This window comes from Mixophyes fleayi, chromosome 2 (genome assembly GCF_038048845.1).
Source record: "Mixophyes fleayi isolate aMixFle1 chromosome 2, aMixFle1.hap1, whole genome shotgun sequence".
NCBI lineage: Eukaryota > Metazoa > Chordata > Amphibia > Anura > Limnodynastidae > Mixophyes > Mixophyes fleayi.
The window spans coordinates 351838442-351851534 of NC_134403.1; the positions used below are offsets into that span (position 1 = coordinate 351838442).

At 44.2% G+C, this 13093-nt stretch overlaps 1 long non-coding RNA gene across 1 annotated transcript in view; it reads right to left on the reverse strand.

Moving 5' to 3' along the window:
* LOC142139481 (uncharacterized) overlaps positions 1 to 13093 on the reverse strand; it is a 928167-nt gene that overhangs the window by 801559 nt on the left and 113515 nt on the right. The window lies entirely within an intron of this gene.

Here is a 13093-nt window from a genome sequence, read left to right on the forward strand (position 1 = left end):
ATGAGAATGGACTGGTTGGAGGCATCTCTTCCAAAAAAAAACCATACCCAGAAATTCTTTAAAGTTATAGCAATACAGCATCGGTTCCCTTAAAAGAACAAATACGGAGGTGCTTTCTTCAGACCATTTGGCATGAAACCCAGAATATTCTTACAGGATCCTCTGAGTTTTTAATAACCTTCCCCCATCCTGGTCTCCCTGTGCCTCAAGACATGACATTTAAATGTACCAACAACTGCCCAATAGCATGTATGATACTTTAATGCATAAAGAAAAACACAATGGACTCAATATAATACTTTAAATTTACTTTATTGAATAGATTCACAAGATAAATAACATTTTGTTTCTTATTTTAAAATGGATTTATTAAGGGTTTGTCTGATTAAGTAAAATTAATTGTTCTACTCTGCATTATAAAACTGTCATGTGGCTCTTACAAACTTGTCCTATAAGAGGACCAAGATGGAGGAAGCCTCTGGACTCACAAAGAGTCGTCCTTCAGCACTCAGGAGAGGAAAAACCCCCTGTGGAGGAAACCTCTGGGGAACCATGGCTAGAAGGACCGCCCTTCCCTCTGGGCACTAAGAGGCTATGCAGAGTTAAATGACCAAACTAGGTTTTAGGGTATTCAGCTCCGTCTACAGACACATCCAACGGAGACGCCCGTGTCTGTGACGAGATACTAACCGGTGGGCATCTCTTCCTTTTTTACTTCTTATCTCGATCCTCCTGTTGTCTTGAAACTGTTCTTCTAATTTTTCTCCTAAGAATCACGAGACCTAGAAAATATATCCTTGAAGAATGTACAAACTAGTCTTGTAGCTTGGTAGTGGGCTTAGCAATAACAGATATATTCACAGTATGGTGTATCCTATGTGTGTGGTGGTACTCCTCCAGGAGAAGCCCCTATTTCTTTATACCCAGTAAGGACCGCACCCATTGGCCTAAGGTACGATGTTGCATCCTGGAGGAGGGAGTGCCTATCCTTACTTCTCCAGGATTATGCTATCACACCATGCTGTCATGGCATGATACATCCTGGACAAGAATGTGCCTGATACTAACTTCTTCTCCAGGATGGTCTATATCTCACCATGCTGTCATGGTATGATGCATCCTGGAGGTGGAAATGCCTATCCTTACGTCTACAGGACGCTCTACATCACACCATGCTTTCATGGTATGATTCATCCTGGAGGTGAATGTGCCTATACTTACCTCTTCTCCAGGACGATACATCCTGGAGAAGTGTGTGTCACTAGACATAGAAACCGTATCCGTTATCCCTGTCGCTTATTTACATCTTTATTAGAAGGGGTTGTTGTCTCTGTATATAGAAGAGTGGCAATGAGAATGAATAAAAAGATCAATAAGGTTAAACCACTGATTGGCCAATACAATACAAACGTCAAAAGCCAATTAACCTAGTAGTACAAGAAATACACACCAGACTAACCTCAGAGCCTTCAGGTTGCAGCTCCTACTGCTTTCTGCCTGTAGTAGACTGATGTCTAGTGGCCAGAAACTTCCCCTTATATAGGCAAGTGATGTAACAATGACCCTCCCTATGTCATCCATGTGTAATGAAATGGGTGTGGCTGGTGGGTGTGACAATGGAGAGGTGGTTTAGTGAGTGTGGCTTGTTTAGTGGGTGTGGCTGATGTTATGACAAAATTCTTGGCTAGTTGTAATATGGATGGGACTGGTTAATGTGTGTGTGTTGTAGGACAAACATTTTGCTTTCTTGGTGTGACAAGAAAGTTTTAGTGGTTGTGGCAATGGATGAGCTGGGGAATGTGACAAAACAATTTCTGAAAGTTTTGAATATATGTAATAAAATTCTGCATTTTCTATCAATTCACACTTCTGAGAATGGGAGGATGCATACTGTAAAATTAGACCATTAGAAACCATATTTGCCAGCTGACCATCATTTGCATGGACAGTTCTAAAGTTTTTGTTCCTCTGCAAAATGTCCCTAATTCTCAATATCGATCAAGTCTACATTATAATTCCTATAATTCTGCATATTAAATCTAATTGTTACTATTTTTTTCCAGGCATCATAAGTGCAATTTAATTTAATACTTTTCAATAAATACTAAAAGATGTACGTTATAATTAGATTGACCAGATTTTTTTTAAATGAAAACTGAGGACAAATAATTTGAACAGAGAGAGGAGGTGGCAGGTAAGAGGTAAATACTCTGTATAGCTCTGGATGCGATATCATCAAAAGACATAAAAAACGCAAAAAATTCAGAAAAGCGGCATGAAAAAAGTGCATGGGCTGTATCTATAACAAAACTGATCAGGAAAAAATTCAAGAGCTAAACTGCTACAACTCAGAGGAGAGAATACACCGATAGAAACATATATATTAAGAGTTCAGGATGACAGAATTCTTTAAAGTGATAGGATCTCTAGAACATGGGACACATTTGAAGGGAAGAAGACTCAAAGTTAACATAAGGAAGAATTTTATAATTTACCAGAAGTGTGATAGATCCATATAACAATCTCTCAGCATTTGTGGTAGGGACTCACAAATTTTGGGGAGTTCTCCTGGACTCCTGTAGAGTAGGCCACCCTTTTACACCCTGCAAAGTAGGCGAGGTTGTGATGGCCCGAATCGCTGCGGATCCCATCCTCATGACCCCACTCCCTGCTTTGTGATGCCGGAACTAAGCATCGATGTCATAGCACACACGTGGACACACCGTGCGCTGGCCAGGTGTAATGATGTCGTCACGCTTGGTAAGCCTGCGTGCGCAATGCGGCTCCCTCAATAGGTCATTTCAAATATTGGGAAGTGTAAGTATAGTACCGTTCATGTTTTAGGAAACACTGTTACTTTTACAGCTGTCGCTTACTGTCTGTAATTGCTTTCAGCTTTAAATTGTTTTTTTGTTTTTTTAATTTCCACAGGATCCATCACCATGATTTATAATATCATTACACAGAACATAATGGTATATTCAGCTCGCAGAGATGAAAATTTCCTAATTACTAACATAAATGTACAGTACGTAGTGCACAATTGTAATCAGGATCGGACTGGGCCACCGGGGGACTGGGCCATCCCCCGGTAGGCTCCCACCCTGATCGCTCACCTCTTCGTTGGTGGGGGGAGCGGAAAACATAAAAAAATAATTTAAAAAAAAATTACGTGACCGCGGCGCTCCCCGACTCCACTCTGCTCCGTTCACACTGAATGTCGGGCGTGACGTCATCACGCTCAACGTTCAGTGAGGATCGGCGCAGAGAGGAGGCAAGAAGATAGAAGACAGACGAGAAGAGAAGAAGCCGATAGAAAAGGTAAGTGAAGGAACGGAAGCAAGGGGGGAGCATGGCAGAGTGAAGGGGGAGCACAGACAGCATGGCAGAGAGTTAAGGGGGGCAAAAGGAGCATCGCACAGTGTGATGAAGGGGGGCCAAAGCAGCGTGGCACAAGGTGATGAAGGGGGGCCAAAGCAGCGTGGCACAAGGTGATGAAGGGGGGCCAGGAGAAGGGGGGAGCAAAAGCGGCATGGCACAGGGTGATGAAGGTGGGGGGCAAAAGCATCATGGAGGGTGCAGTGTGGTAATATGGAGGCACAGCATGGTGATTAAGGGGCACAGTAATGTGTGTGATGGCACAACGGGTTTGTGGCAATGTAATGTGTGTGGTAGGTGGTGGCTAAATAATGGGTGCTATTTTATTTGTAGGGTGAATGTGGGGCAATTTAATTTTATAGTGGGGACTATTAATTTAAAATGGGGTGGGTTGGGGGCTATTAATTGAATGTGGGGCTGAGTTTGAAGAGCATGAGGTCTATTTATTAAATGTGAATAGGATTTAATGGCAGTGACGGTTGCGGAAAATAGGTATATTTATGATACGTAAATGCGATTAATTTATTGCTGTCTGGAGGGAGGGAAATAGGTTTATTAAATGGGAATACTATTACTTTATGTCACGGTTTGGTATTCCGGACTCTGGATCCGTTCAATAGGTGTCATAGGAACGGATCCTCGGGGAGTGAGAGTAAGGTAACACACTGGCAAGTGGTAGTAGTGGCCCGAGGGTAAATAGATGATAGATGCAGGATAAAAGTACAATCAGCGGTTTAATGATGACTGGATGAATTAACAGGAAAGTCTTGATATATATATATATATAGATACTAGGAGCGTAGTACAAGGTGACCGAAAGTCACCGGCAATATCATATGCAATGTGAACAATCAGCATGTAATTAGATATGGCATAGAATGAACAGTCCAGCAATAAGGTGGAAAGAATAAGGCAGCAGGAATATGGTATCACAGTAGAGCTGCACACATCGGAGGAAAGAGTAACAGTCCACGCAGCAATATAATCACAATAGATGCGGCAGGGATCAGGTACCATACAATGCCTTAATACTTTCGTTAATACATGAACAGTTCAGCCATAGAAGAGAACAACAAGCAGCTTGATGATATGACCTGTAGTGCCACTGAGCCACAGAGGCCAATGCGGAGTAGATGAAGCTTGAACAGGACGGTTCAGAGAGATGACTTGAAACAGTAGAATAGCAGCCTGACGAAGTCAGGTGTGGTTTAAGCAGTCCAGTCCTAGGATCAGCGATACAGCGGAGGCAGGTGCAGCTTGAGCGGTATAGCCCGTGGAGTAGCACACAGCGGAGGTGGTTGCAGCTTGAGCAGTATAGCCCGTGGAGTAGCAACACAGCAGAGGCAGGTGCAACTTGAGCTGTACAGCCCGTGGAGCAGCAACACAGCAGAGGCAGGTGCAGTTTGAGCGGTACAGCCCGTGAAGTAGCAACACAGCAGAGGCAGGTGCAGCTTGAGCGGGACAGCCCATGGAGTAGCAACACAGCAGAGGTAGGTGCAGCTTGAGCGGTACAGCCCGTGGAATAGCAACACAGCAGAGGCAGGTGCAGCTTGAGCGGCACAGCCCGTGGAATAGCAGCAACACAGCAGAGGTAGGTGCAGCTTGAGCGGCACAGCCCGTGGAATAGCAGCAACACAGCAGAGGTAGGTGCAGCTTGAGCGGTACAGCCCATGGAGTAGCAACACAGCAGAGGCAGGTGCAGCTTGAGCGGCACAGCCCGTGAAATAGCAGCAACACAGCAGAGGTAGGTGCAGCTTGAGCGGCACAGCCTGTGGAATAGCAACACAGCAGAGGTAGGTGCAGCTTGAGCGGTACAGCCCATGGAGTAGCAACACAGCAGAGGCAGGTGCAGCTTGAGCGGTACAGCCCGTGGAATAGCAACACAGCAGAGGCAGGTGCAGCTTGAGCGGCACAGCCCGTGGAATAGCAACACAGCAGAGGTAGGTGCAGCTTGAGCGGTACAGCCCATGGAATAGCAGCAACACAGCAGAGGTAGGTGCAGCTTGAGCGGCACAGCCTGTGGAATAGCAACACAGCAGAGGTAGGTGCAGCTTGAGCGGTACAGCCCGTGGAATAGCAACACAGCAGAGGCAGGTGCAGCTTGAGCGGCACAGCCCGTGGAATAGCAGCAACGCAGCAGAGATAGGTGCAGCTTGAGCGGCACAGCCTGTGGAATAGCAACACAGCAGAGGTAGGTGCAGCTTGAGCGGTACAGCCCATGGAGTAGCAACACAGCAGAGGCAGGTGCAGCTTGAGCGGTACAGCCCATGGAGTAGCAACACAGCAGAGGCACCGACGATCCAGATGATAGCTCATAGAATAGGTAGGAACCTAACCAGACAGGTAACTTGATCAACAGGCCCAGAGGTAAGGGAGGAAGTGCCTTTTCAAGTCTGGAGTCAAAACAGGAACCAATAGGAATCTTAATTGGAAGTAGACAGGTAATCAGTCTGTACATGCGCAGATCAGAACTTAGAGGTTTGATGTCTGTTAATGAGACACAGGTGAATGTCTCAGTCTTTGTCTATGGAAGCCGAATGAGCGGCATGTGACACTTTAATGTTTGGACTGGAGCAAGGCCTAAGTATTAATTGTGGGTCCGATTGATTTAAGGCCGGGGCTGGTTGGAATTTTCTAAATGTACCGATTATTTTACCCAAATATGGCCCCCAACATTCCAGGATCCAGACAAGCCGCAACTAAAGAAACCAGCAGCCACAGGTGGTTAAAGTGACAAGAACAGGTAGGACAGTCTGTCAAATGTTCTGAGTCTAGTGCAGGTTGGCTAACCTGTGGCACTTCAGGTGTTGTGAAACTACAAGTCCCAGCATACCCTTCCAGCAATAAGCTGCTTTATACTGGCAAAGCATGCTGGGGCTTGTTGTTTCACAACGCCTGGAGTGCTACAGGTTAGCCAAGCCTGGTCTAGTTGGACAATCCCAATTTTTGGGGACTGTTCTGCCCAATCTAATGTTAGGAACTCCCAAGCCAGTACAATAAAACTCGGAGACTACTCTGAAGGCCCGGTGTTCGCTGGAGCCCCTAGTGGTGGGGACAGATTTGGCTGCGGGCCGACCGAGGGTCGAGTAACCTATACTGTCTTAAAGGAGCACCCAGGAGTGGAGTGATTGGCGAGCTGTAGTGAAGAGGGGATCCAAGGTCAAAGGTCACTAGCACAGGTACAAAATCCGGGGACAAGCGAAAGGTCAGACACACAGGCAAAAGAAGCAAAATCCGGAATCCAGGCAAAAAGGTCAGGGTCAGAAACAAGCAAAGGTCAAAACACGGGTAGTCAATCCAAGGTAAAAATAACCAGAGAGAACAAGCAGGCAGCAGAACTGAGGACAGAACGCTATAACCGGCAGTGAGGCTGCAGACCTCACTGCCTTAAATACCAGTACCAGCCAATCAGAGCTTAGCTCTGATATCACATGGGCAGGCTCACACCTACAACATTAATCAGCCCACAGGCTTGTGGGCTCTTCTGTGCATGCGCCCGGCTGTCCCCGGCTGCTGGGACGCAGCGCCACTGTAGTTAGTGTTGCCCTGGTAACGGTCGAGTGAACACAGGAAGTGACGTCCCGGTCGCCATAGCGACGACCGGGACGCCTACAGGAACCAGGTGAGAGTCGCGGCGGTGCCCGCGGCCGCCGCGACTGCTAACATCTAAGGAGCAGGTCAAGACTGTGTACTCTTTATACACACTGCATTCTTTATATAATACACTATGGTGCTAGCTGTCCTTCGTTGGCTGCAGTGGCGGATCCAGGGGGGGGCGATCGGATCTGGTCCTGGAACAGGTTCTTAAAACTGCCCCCTATGAACACGTTGGTAGTGACACAGGAGTGATAAACAGCCTCAGTAAAGGCTCCAGGGACCTCCTCTGCCTTTTACATTTAACCCCTGAGATTGTAGTACATGAAGGTCCAAATGAACTAGAGGTGCACGAATCTGATATCCTATGGCCATTACATACATGATCTCTATTATTTGGGAAGGAGATCTGACATTTTTGTTCATGCAGTTATTCCACAGTAAATGTTTGTATCTGACCCTCTTGGTACACGGCTCACAGATCATTGTCTCTAATTCTCAGAACCCAGTGAACTCAGACAATTATCTTCACTTTAACAGTAGTCGTTGCAGACCCTGGTTATACAACATTCCAAAGAGACAAGTAATTTGTTAAGAGTAGAAATTGTAAAAAGAACAAATAGCTGCCAAAATCTGGGTTTAGAGATAATGTTGTATATTTACTAAACTGAGTTTGAAAAAGTGGAGATGCTGCCTATAGCAACCAATCAGAATCTAGCTGTCATTTCGTAGAAAGTACTAAATCAATAACTAGAATCTGATTGGTTGCTATAGGAAACATCTCCCCTTTTTCAAATCCGTAGTCTAGTAAATATACCCAAAATTTCTCTTTTATTTCTAAGTATAATACGCACTCTTAGCATAAAAAAATAAAATAAATGTATATTTTAGACAGGATTTAATACTTAGCTCCATTATTCCTGACCAACCATTGTCTTTAAACTAAATTAAACTTTAAAGAACACCCAAGCACCAGCTTTTTCAAAACCAAGAGAGAAATGAAAGGTGTGGTTACCAGAGTTACTACAATGAATTCCAGTTTTAATCATTTTCAGTATCTGCAGCTATATGGTTTATAAAGGAAAGGCATTTAGTTCCAACGTATCCCAATAAAATTTATGGGATCAGTTCCAATATATTGGCCTCACCGCCATATCACACAAGAGAAGATTCATGGAACACAGGAGGAATATTCTCAATAGAGTCAATACACCTAGTGGGCCGGACCCATCAAGGAATGCAGTTCTAGGTATGTTCTGTTCTAGCGGACAAGACACTGCAGGATACGTCCAATACTTATGGAAAATAACGTCCCAAAAGAACGCACAGAAAAAAAATAAATCAATTAATGTCACCTGTTAATAATAGTCATTAATAACAAAACAAAAAAAAAATAGTTTTTCTTCCCCCCCCCCCCCCATAAAATAATTAGGGTGTTATGAATGCCTATGGAAGGCCACTGCTAATCATAAATCCCACTCAGTGCGCACATTTTTTCTTGCATTGGGGGCAGAGAATTTTGCAGCTTGTCCATTTGATGTTCCGTCTTTTTTCCCACAACATAATACATTTTATTTCAAGTTACTGTTAAATGGCAAACTCTGGCTAAGTGTCCTGACTAATGGTATTTATTTTAAGAGATTTTGATGACATTTCAAGATCTACCAGAACATATCCCCTGGATGTTAGGAAGAATCCAGTGTATATTATCTTCCATGGGGCTGTCTCACAAAGATGCAATACATGTAAGGGCTCTGTGCTCTTTGCAGTCACTACCTGTACAGAGCCTTGGGCACTCACCTGGAATATAGATTTTTCACTTACTCAGACGCTGTGCTTTTATTCTGCTGAAATACATGCATAGACTGCATATTTCAGACTTATTCTCACATATTTATCTCTCCTCACTCTGGACTGCAACACTGACACCAAGTGGACAGAAAGGGAACAGTCACTATTGTGTAAGAACATTGATTCAGTGTTCCCCTGGGCTCTTTGAATCATTAATAAATGAGTAATGTTTTGAGTTATATTTATGCAGCAGGTATATTGACTTTGCAAACATTAAATCAAGAAGTGAAACCATTTTCAAAGTTTTCCTTGTGATTAAAATGCTGCATAGACTAAATCCTGCCGCTTCCACCTTCGAAATATATCCAAAATCCAGCCATTTCTCACAGTGGAAGCCACCAAAACCCTTAGTCACTGCCCTGTAATCTATTGCCTTGATTACTGTGACCTCCTCCTCTCTGGCCTACCAAACTACCAGCGTACCCCTCTTCAGTCTGTCATCAGTGCTGCTGCCTTCCTTACAAAGATCCATCAACCAATCCCCCTCTACATTTCCAACCCACACTCCTTGCTGCCCCTTACACTCTTGCTGGGGGATTTTTCTCTGTTTGTTCCTCTCCTGTTATCCCCACCTTGCAAGCACCTGCTGTGAGCCAATAAATTGATTAAGCAACATCCATTTCTGTATTGTTATTTGAGAGGTATGTTCTGGTGTCAGTAGCTACTGGGGAGCACTGGTGCTGTGTTGCCATTAGGAGGTTCCTGGGGTACCTCTTCGCTCTCAATTTACAAACACATAAATGTATGACCCAGTATTATAGGGACTCATTGTTTAGTTAGGACCACCCTATTAGCAGAAGCGCCTTGATGGGGCGGGTGGATTATCATACATTTGCAAATGTGTGCAACTGAGAATTCTGCATTTGTATGTAGATATAGAATAGCAGCTTGTTTACTGGCTCACAGAATGTTGATGGGGGATTTCTCTCTGTATTTATGTCCCCTACACTCTTCCATTAACCTCTTACCACTCCTGCCTCCAGGACTTCACCCAGGCTGCTCCCCATCTGTGGAGCCATCTCCCACCCTCTATCATGTTAGGCTCCACTCTCCAAGGCTTTAAAATTTGTCCTTAAACCAATTTCTTTATTAAAGCCTATCAGCCCACCTCTTAACACCTTTGCCTCCGCTATGACCTCCACACCCCCAGTTGGTGCTACCCTATTAGTATCTAATTACCCAGGCATGACAGGGTGCCCAGCCCGGGCCCTTGCGCCCATGATTATTATTTTTTTCCAAAACGAAATTTATTTATTTTTTGCGGCGGCAGGGGTCAGCATGGCACGGAAGGAGTTAAAAACAGGGGTCAGCATGGCACAGAAGGGGTTAAAAACAGGGGTCAGCATGGCACAGAAGGGGTTAAAAACAGGGGTCAGCATGGCACAGAAGGGGTTAAAAACAGGGGTCAGCATGGCAGTGGGGTTAAAAAAAACAGGGGTCAGCATGGCAGTGGGGTTAAAAAAAAAACAGGGGTCAGCATGGCACAGAAGGGCTTAAAAACAGGGGTCAGCATGGCAGTGGGGTTAAAAAAACAGGGGTCAGCATGGCAGTGGGGTTAAAAAAAAACAGGGGTCAGCATGGCACAGAAGGGCTTAAAACAGGGGTCAGCATGGCAGTGGGGTTAAAAAAAAACAGGGGTCAGCATGGCACAGTGGGGTTAAAAAAACAGGGGTCAGCATGGCACAGTGGGGTTAAAAAAAACAGGGGTCAGCATGGCACAGTGGGATTGAAAAAGCGGGGGGCAGCATAGTATAGTGTGATGAAGGGGAGCCAGGCGAAGGGGGCAAAAGCAGCATGGAGGGCGCAGTGTGATCATAAGGCATGGCGATGACGAAGGGGCACAGTATTGTAATATTGGAGCTGGAAGACCTAATTATTAATTGCAGGTGGTATTGATTTAACGCCAGGGTAGTTTAGAATTATCTAAATGTAGCCATTTTTTTTTTCCAAATAGGACCCCCAGCATTCCAGGATCCAGGCAAGTCGCAACTAAAGAAACATGCAGCCACAGGTGGTGAAAGTGAGAACAGGTAGGAGAGAGCAGGACAGTATGTGAAATGTTGTGATTCTAGTAGGGACAATGGCAATTTTTGGTGAGTGTTGTGCCCAATGTAAGGTGCAGGCCAAGACTGAACTCTTCGTGTACACACTGTATTCTTTCTATACTACACTGTGGTGCTAGATGTCCTGAAAGTCAGGAGTGCTTGGACATATGTCATGCTCCGGCGAATTGAGAGCCTAGTGATTTTGATGTTAGCCACACCCCAATTGTGCATTTGCCACGCCCCCAAATGCATGACCACACCTCCAAAAAAATCTTGCACCGCCACAATTTTTTTTTTTCGCATACTGTACTAAGGGGGGCCCCATTAATTTGTTGTACTGGGGCCCTGAATTCCTCTTGGCAGCCCTGGATAGAACTATAGGAACAAGACCCGATCTGGGGACCTCTGAGGTGGTGAATTTGAGGTCTTTGCAGGAATAGGCTGTGGAGTCCTCCCACCAAGCAGGAAAGGGCTCTGTAAACACAATCTCCACCTCCTCATCCCACTTCAATAATCTTCAGCAAACAGTTATCAGTGCAAAAGTAGTATGTGCAGCAGGTGCCCAAACCGAACTTATTAAGGAATACCCTCAAACCACCCAGAGCAAATGTTTGTACCACCAAAAAAAAAAACCATTATTTTGGTCGATGGCTCCATGCACTTCCCAACATGATTAGGGCCACTTGTGCAATATAGGCACATGATATCACAATAGAACATTTACAGTACGCTTTTGTATATAGGTTGTCTTTCCCCCTCATATCATACAATCTATTTCAACTTAGTGCTAAATGTCAAGACACTTCCTGACTAATGATAAGTAGATGGCATTTCAAGATCTGCCTATATATATATATATATATATATATATATATATATATATATATATATATATATATATATATATATATATATATATATACACTCTGGCTGTTATCAGGGTATATTATCTTCCAATATGCTGCCTGTACACATAAGGTTCGTGGGGCACCATGCAGTCACTACCTCTACAGAGCCTTGGGCACTCACCTAGAATGTAATCTACCGACATACATTACTGCATGTTTTAGAGTTATTGCACAGATTTATCACTCAGGGCTGCAACAGCGACACCATGTGGACAGAAGAGGAACCAAAGATTTAGTATTCGCCTTGGCCGTCTGAATCCTTAATACATGTATTATCCTGTATTTATAGAGCATGTTTAGTCACATTAAAAAAAGGTTCCATTTGTTGCCTTATTGTTTGCCATGATTAAAAACAAAAAACAAAACTATATATACAGTGTGTGTGTGTGTGTGTGTGTGTGTGTGTGTGTGTGTGTGTGTGTGTGTGTGTGTGTGTGTGTGTGTGTGTGTGTGTGTGTGTGTGTGTGTGTGTGTGTGTACACCTGCAGGTACTTGTACATAACATGTACATTGAACTAGAGACTGCAAACCAAATATTCCAGTTAAAAAGGAGCGGCAATAAGGAATCACATAGAAGAGGTACAAACGTCTCATCAGTGGTCTCCGAATAGACATCTCACAGAGGTAACATTACACGTTATACCAACCGACAAGTATAAAAGATCACAGGTTAAGCGAACCTCAAAACAACCTGAGGATTGTTTCATATAACAAGGATGGTGCTGAAAAGGAGTCAGAAAACCCAAATAAATAAAAGCTGTCCCAAATAGGTTGGAAATTTGATTGGTCAACTGAGTGGTGGTATGTGCAATATTTGTGTTTTTTAATCAGCTATTTATATAGCGCCACTAATTCCGCAGCGCTGCATAGAGAACTCCCTGACATCAGTCCCTGCCCCATTGGAGCTTACAGTCTAAGTTCCCTAACAAACATACACACAAACAGAGACTAAGGTCAATTTTGATATCAACCAATTAACCTACCAGTATGTTTTTGGATTGTGGGAGGAAACCGGAGCACCCAGAGGAAACACATGCAAACACAGGGAGAGCATACAAACTACACACAGATAAGGCCATGATCTGGAATCGAACTCATGACTCCAGTGCTGTGATGCAGTAGTGCTGACCACTGAGCCAACGTGCAGGCCCTTTCTTTTAAATAAAATTGTATTTTGGATAACGCACAATGGAAAATTATAGGGTAGAGTCTAAAACAAAACTGATCAATGTTATTGGGCACACTCCTGATCAACAGGTCCAAACACAGTATGACTAACTGTGACCACTTTGGGAAGGAAGATTTTACACATCTAGG